Source organism: Chelonoidis abingdonii, chromosome 1, assembly GCF_003597395.2.
Source record: "Chelonoidis abingdonii isolate Lonesome George chromosome 1, CheloAbing_2.0, whole genome shotgun sequence".
Lineage (NCBI taxonomy): Eukaryota > Metazoa > Chordata > Testudines > Testudinidae > Chelonoidis > Chelonoidis abingdonii.
Genome location: NC_133769.1, coordinates 144854612 through 144861519, shown reverse-complemented (window position 1 = coordinate 144861519; position 6908 = coordinate 144854612). Strand labels below are relative to the sequence as shown.

Sequence of the window (6908 nt, the reverse complement as noted above, 5' to 3'; positions counted from 1 at the left end):
AGCAGGTAGTTTTCCATAGAAGTCTTATATACACAAAACTAAAACAACAAGGAACCAGAGCATTTTACTTCTAGTATGGCTGGATTTTCCTTTTTTTTTTTTTTTTTTAAAACTAGGTAATTTTGTACTTGTGAAATCTTTCAGATCAGACTATGCAAAGTGCTTACAAGTATTAGCATTTTTGCTATATTTCTTGACGTTTAAAATCATAGAAAATCTTTAGTCTTTATGCATAACTCATTGATATGGACATAGCAGGAAAATGAGGACAAACAAATGCATGGAATTAAGTGGCAGGCCACAACTTCTATTAAACTTTAACACGGGGGAATGGCCCTACTCCCCCATCACCTATACTCTCCTATACAAGGCATTCAATTGGCTCCACAGTGGGGGTTACAGGACTCCTTAACATCTAACCTGTAACTAGTGTCAGGGTTACAGGGCTCCTTACCATATAGCCCATGACATGGGGTAGGCTCTCCTCAGCCTACCCCCATGGACTTAGCCCTCTCTGAGTCCTAGCATCCTCCCCCCACTACCCACAGGGGAACAGAGGGTGCTGCAGGGTGGAGACCTTGACCCGCAAGGACCACAAGATCTGACCTCAGCCCACAAAGGCCACAAGAGCTCATTCTATCACTAGCCCAAAGTCCGTCACCAAAATTCCAGGTCTTTTACCTCTGGGAAATGTTCATTTTATTTTCTTAATTACACTTGAAACTGAGCAAAGGGGGTGCCAGCAACTAGCTTAGTTGCTCCCTACCCCACTCTGCCACCTGGAATCACAACACCTGCCCAATCCTTGGCTGTACATGCCACTGTCATATGTCAGCACCTCCATCTGACAGATATATGCTACCATCCATGAAAACTTCCAGCCAATTGTAATGGATGTCTTTATGCTGTATTACTGAACCCCTCTTTCTTAAGGAATATCTTGGTGACTCCCTTTTTTACTTTCTTTCTAGCCTTGTCCACATAAACTGGGTCTGCTTCCAGCCCTTGACTGTCAGTGAGTGGAGAAGTGGCATGAGTTGATTTCACGGCCTGCCCCTTCTAAATATAAACAGCTTTGGCCCTGAAGCCCAGCTGAGATCAGGCTGCTGTCCTGGCTGCTGCCCTCTTGTGTGCCCAATGCACTATAGGGTGTCTGCAAATCCAAAACCTGCACACGCTCTGGGTAACTTCTGAAACAAACCAAGGCATTTGAGTAGTGACATTTTGCCATTCCCTGCCATCTTTTCTTTGGTGCGGACATAAGTCCTGTAACACCCCGATTTCCAGCTGCTGCTGTCACTGCCCCAAAACTGAAACAATGAGTATCCAATGTACTCAGTCAAGACTACAGTAGTGCAAGGTTTTTCTCAATACTGCGCTGAATTAGTACCTTGTCAGGAAGCTATCATCACCGTGTATGAACAGTTGGCCTGGCTGCAGGCATCAAATTTTTAGTGAGGCTCTTATTGCCTTTACAGGGCACAAGGACTCCTCTGCACATTCCTTCAACACCACATAAGCCCCTCTTCCCTTCTGGTCTGGTTTTTTTGAGTATCTGAAGCAGAAGGACAGATAGTTGCATATCTGTTACGTTTAATGCATGCTGGACCTGTCTGTAGCTGCCATAGGCAACAGCTCACTCACTCTCAAAAAGCCAAAGGTGGCAACAACCAATGCTTTCATAAATAAAACAGCCTCTCTCCCACAGTCACAACCCCATGCAGAACCTTTGATAATTCCAACAGGGTTTCCACTATTACGGGGTAACCTGTCATCCCTTTGGCACTCACCCCACCTGGACCAGCTTTTAAGAGTTTCCATACTAGGAAATATCCACATGGATCTGGGAAACTTGCCTACCTACCAAGAGGCCAGGCTCTCTAGGTGGCCAGAAGAAGTGAAGTCACAGTGGGTCAAAGGCACCACATATTGTGACAGTTTATGTGTGGATATAGCCCACCCACAATGAAGCCATTCCTGTGCCCTAAATTCAGTGAGCTCTGAATGACTGGCCTTACAGGCTGTGATAAATGAAGGGGAGAGGTATCTCTCTCTTCTATGGACACCCAGCCACACAGTTAGCTATAAAATCCCTGTTAGTAGCTGCTCTCTACTTGCTTTACCTGTAAAGGGTTAACAAGTCCAAAGGTAAAGGAAGGGAGTGGGCACCTGACCAAAAGAGCCAATGGGAAGGCTAGAGCTTTTTAAAAATTGAGTGGGGGGAGAACTTCCCCTTTGTCTGTCTTTGTTGTTCTCCTGGAGAGCAGAGACAGGGCTGGAATTATGCTGTAAAAAGCTTTGGGCCAGGTATGAAAAATCATCAGATTATACCTAGAAACTACTCATTGGAAATCCCAGATATGTAAGTAGATCAGGAAATGTCTAGGAAGATGCGATTAGGTTTCTCTCTAATTTCTTTATGGCTTGTGGACTCCTCTGTGCTAACCCCAGGTGCTTTTGTTTTGCTTGTAACCTTTAAAATGGACCTCAAGAAAGCGACTTGATGCTTAATCCTTGTAATTTTTTTTTTAATCTAGCAAAAAGCCTAAATTCCAGATGTATTTTCTTTCTTTTTGTTTTTAATAAAATTTACCTTTTTTAAGAACAGGACTGGATTTGTGTGTCCCTAAGAAGTTTGTGCATATGTTGTTTAATTAGCTGGTGGCACCAGCTGATTTCCTTTGTTTTCTTTCTCAGCTCTTATCTCGTGGTGGTGCGGGGAGCGGTGAAAGGGCTTGAGGTTATCCCATGGGAAGGAATTCCCAAATGTGCCTTCCTGGGTTTTCAAAAGGGTTTTGCACTTGGGTGGTGGCAGCATCTACCTATCCAAGGTCAGAGAAAGGCTGTAACCTTGGAAGTTTAATACAAGCCTGTAGTGGCCAGTATTAATTTTTAGAATCCTTGCAGGTCCCCACGCTCTGCACTAAAAGTGCCAGAGTGGGGAATCAGCCTTGACACAGGCCCTCGGTCTGAGGGGCAACTGAGTCCTCAACTAGTCCCACCGTTGTCATGAACAAAAGTCCCANTATCAGACACCAGGAGGAAGGTTCTGTGGTGAGGAGAAGGTGTTTGGAGGAGGCCATGGGGAAGTACCCCAGGGAGTTGTAGCAGTCATGCAGCTGTTACTAGAGGCTCTATAGACAGCTGCAAACCACTCAGAGTAGAGGGAGGGCCTGGGTTCCCCCCCCAAACCTCCCAACTCCTGATCAGACACAGGAGGAGTTGACCCAGACTGTGGGTTCCACCAGAAGGGAAGATCACTGAGGTGAGCAAATCCGCCAAAAAGTGCAGGACTCACCAAGGTAGAGGAGGAACTTTGTCACACAACCTACTACCACTGTCACTTACTCCATTAGCTCAAGTGGTTTCTGTGGTGGATCTAAAAGTTCCAATCCTGCTGATGAGTTGCCATCTTTCTAAAGGCTGGTAGTCAGATTCTCAAGACTCTACCCCTTGCTCTGCCTCTTCCTCCAAAGGCCTCACTCTTCTCCACCTCTTCCCCCAAGGCCCCACTTCTCCTCCACCTCTTTCCTTCACCCCCCCCCCCCGCTTCTCTGCCTCTTTCCCTCCCCTCATCACTCTCCGGATCGTCTCAAGGAGCCTGCCTGCAGGTACGAAGTGGCCCTGGCTGAGCAGGGGCTGGCAAAGATTTATGACCTGGTGCCTCCCCACACCCTGTGAAAACCAGACTTTTGGTTCAGGTGCCATTTAGGTCCCTTTTTAACTGGACTTTCCAGTAGAAAACCAGGCACTTGGCAACCCTAAATGGCACCCAGACACAGAAGCCAAAAAATAGACTGTCAGGGTAAAACTGAGACGGGAGGCAACCCGAAAGTGGCAACATGATTCTGCATCTTGGAACTTCTGACTTTTCAGTTTGCTTTTTTAAAAACCTGGGAAATTATGCACAAAGTTTTATTTGTGAGGCACATTAAGTTTGCAAAGTTGAGCAGTAAAAAAACAAGGAAATAGCAGAATTAAAGTTGTCTTTGTAACTTTATTTTGGCCCACTTGTACCTATGCGTTAAGATACCGTCTTTAATTACAAGATAACAAGCTATTTTCTCCATGAGACCCCTGCCTCATTCAGTGCATAGAATAGACAGCATGGGCATAGTTTTGGAGGGTGCAGGGGGGCATTGGCAGAGGCAAGGCATATGGGGTGGGGGCAAGTGGGGTTGGTGCAGATAGCAGAGGGGGAGGGATGGAGCCGCTTTTCCTGAGGCTGAGACTAGCTGCTCTGGGTTTCCACCTCTGCAGCTGGACACTGCTTCCTGGGTCTAGTGCCTGCCCGTTTCCTTTAGAAGGCTGAGTGCCTGCACCAGGGCAAGGGACAGTGGGAAAGGGGGATGGGAGGGGCAAGAGATAATGGGGAGAGGAAGGGGCATGGAGCAGTGGGAAGGAGGATGAGATGAGGAAGAGAAGGAGATACAGGAATGGGAGCCAGGAGCAGGACCCTGGCATGTGGTGCCCCCCCGGCAGCAGCATCCCCAGCAGGGAGATGACTGCAACAGTCCTGTGAGGCACCAGAGCAGCAACATCTCTGAAACAGCCCATGTAGTGTGTCCGCAGCTCCCAAGCTCAGGTTACTGCAGCAGACAGCAGCAGCTGGAGCTCACCCATTAAGCCATCCTTCCTCTCTCCCCACCTCACCAGTAGCCCAGGCACGACTCCAGGCACAGAGAGAGTCAGTGAACCAAGGGAACTGGCTTCAGCATGCGTGTGTGCTCTGTCCCCCACACCTCAAGTATAGCAGTCACACTAGGCCAATGCTAGACATTGCTCTGAATCAGAGTTGTGGCGTGAAGGAGGCTGTTCTGTGTAGGCCCCTGCCTCACTGGTTGCAGAAACTGTGAAGTGTGCAGTGTGTGAGGCAGGGGATCACAGAAAGAGAAAGGAGGGTCTCTTGTTAAGGCAGTTGAATGCTGCTCTGGAGAACTGGATTCTATCCCTACCTCTGCCACAGAGTTCCTATGTGATGCTTGGCAAGTCAATTAAACCAAAAGTTTCACAGGTGGTCATTAATTGTGTGTTCCTCATTCCTGGCCCATTTGTAACTGTGAGGGTCTGGTCTGAAGAAGTGCTGAGCACTCACTGCTGTAAATGGAAGTCAGTAGGTGCTGTGCTCTGAATGTACTAAGTGCTGTATAATGCTAAGGACTCTGAAAAATCAGGACTTGGTGTCTCAAGCTGGGCACCCAAAAGCAGTTGACACTTTTGATCATTCTGTCCATAGTGTTTCTGGGCTTCAGTTCCCCATGTGTAAAATGGAGATAACAAAACTTCCCTGCCTCCCAGGGGTGTTGTGAAGAGAAATTCTTTAATGTTTGTGAAGCACTCAGGGATCCCCAGCAGCTGCTGAGAGAAATTGATGTTTTTGGTTTTCCTTAGCACTGGTGAAACTGACAAGAATGTCAGTGTCACTCAGCATCTGCAGGTGTCCCTGGGAGCTAATTTCATGTTGAATACTCCATGTGTTGGTGTTTCCAGAACAAATTGTTGAGGGGATTTCTGGTTCATAGGAAGTTGTTTTGAAATAGCAAAATTTCCCGTGAGCTGGAAATCCTGCATTTCAGCCAGATCCTCACTGCTCCCCTGCTTAAACCTCCAAGGATCACCTCAGCCTTTTCACATCATCTCCCTGGGAGCCCTAGTTCAGTTACTTGTCCACTATGACCCCTGTGAAGACCATGGGAGAGATCTGTATATTATGTGTTACCTCTGTTTCTTTTATTGCTATTTTGCCATTTCCTACCAGGGTTCAAAGAGTAACTCCTGCTGGAGCTCCCCACATGTGCCAGCAAGGCAGACAATGGCTACAAAGAACCCAGTCACTGGTACTTAATTGACAATACAGGGGTCAAGGCTGTCAAGTTTCCTCCCCTACTCTGAACTCTAGTACCTGGAGAAGGATTGTTAGGGTTGACTGGTAAATTCTGCTTAGCTCTTGCTAATTCCAATTCATGCTTTCTCTCTCTTTCCCTCTCCTCCATCTCTTTTTTTTTGCGTCCATCTCTTTTTCTTTCGCCTCCATAGCTCTCTTGCGGGCAGTTTCTTCCCTGGTTCTTTCTAATTGTTTTAGTTCTATCAGTCTCTTATGTTTGTTTTCTTTCTCTGTTGCTTCCAGCCTAGCCAGTTCTAGTTTGTTAGCTGCTCCACTGGTAGTCATTTTCCTGCTTTCTTGTACTGGGCCACATCCCTCTGCAGTTCACTCAAACTGGGATACACTCAGCTCAGGGCTGCTAGGTTAACAGAGACTTTCTAACTACCTATACCCAAGAGATAGAAAGAAAGAAAAAACAATTCAGCTTGTAAATTCCTTTTGCTGGCTGCTTGCTCACAGCTTGAAGCCTTCTCTTAACAAAGATCCTTGTTAAAAAAAACTTAACACCTTTGCCTTCAGGCTGCTTTCTAAGCAGCTAGAAAGGAGAAAAGAAATCCTGCTGGCTTTTGGTTTAAAATGATCCCACCGCTCTGCCACCATGTCAAGGTTCCTCCTCACTCTAAACTTTAGGGTACAGATGTGGGGACCTGCATAAACACTTCTAAGCTTACCTACCAGCTTAGATGTGGTTTTGCAGCCACCATCCAGATTTCTCAGTGTCTGGAACACTCTCTTTCCTCCCAAAACCTTCCCCTCCCTGGGCAGCCTTGAGAGACTTCTTCACAAAGTTTGTGGTGAACACCGATCCAAACCCTTGGATCTTAACACAAGGAGAACTTAACCATCCCCCCTCCTTTCCCCCACCAATTCCTGGTGAGTCCAGATCCAATCCCCTTGGATCTTAAAACAAGGAAAAATTAATTAAGTTCTTAAAAAGAAGGCTTTTAATTAAAAAGAAAAGTAAAAATCATCTCTGTAAATCAGGATGGAAATACTTTACAGGGTAATCAGATTCATATAGCCA

The 6908-nt window shown here is 46.5% G+C and overlaps 1 protein-coding gene across 1 annotated transcript in view; it reads left to right on the top strand.

The window, feature by feature from the left end:
• Positions 1 to 6908, top strand: part of LOC116830548 (olfactomedin-4-like) — a 260204-nt gene that overhangs the window by 168855 nt on the left and 84441 nt on the right. The gene's annotated exons all lie outside the window — the stretch shown is intronic.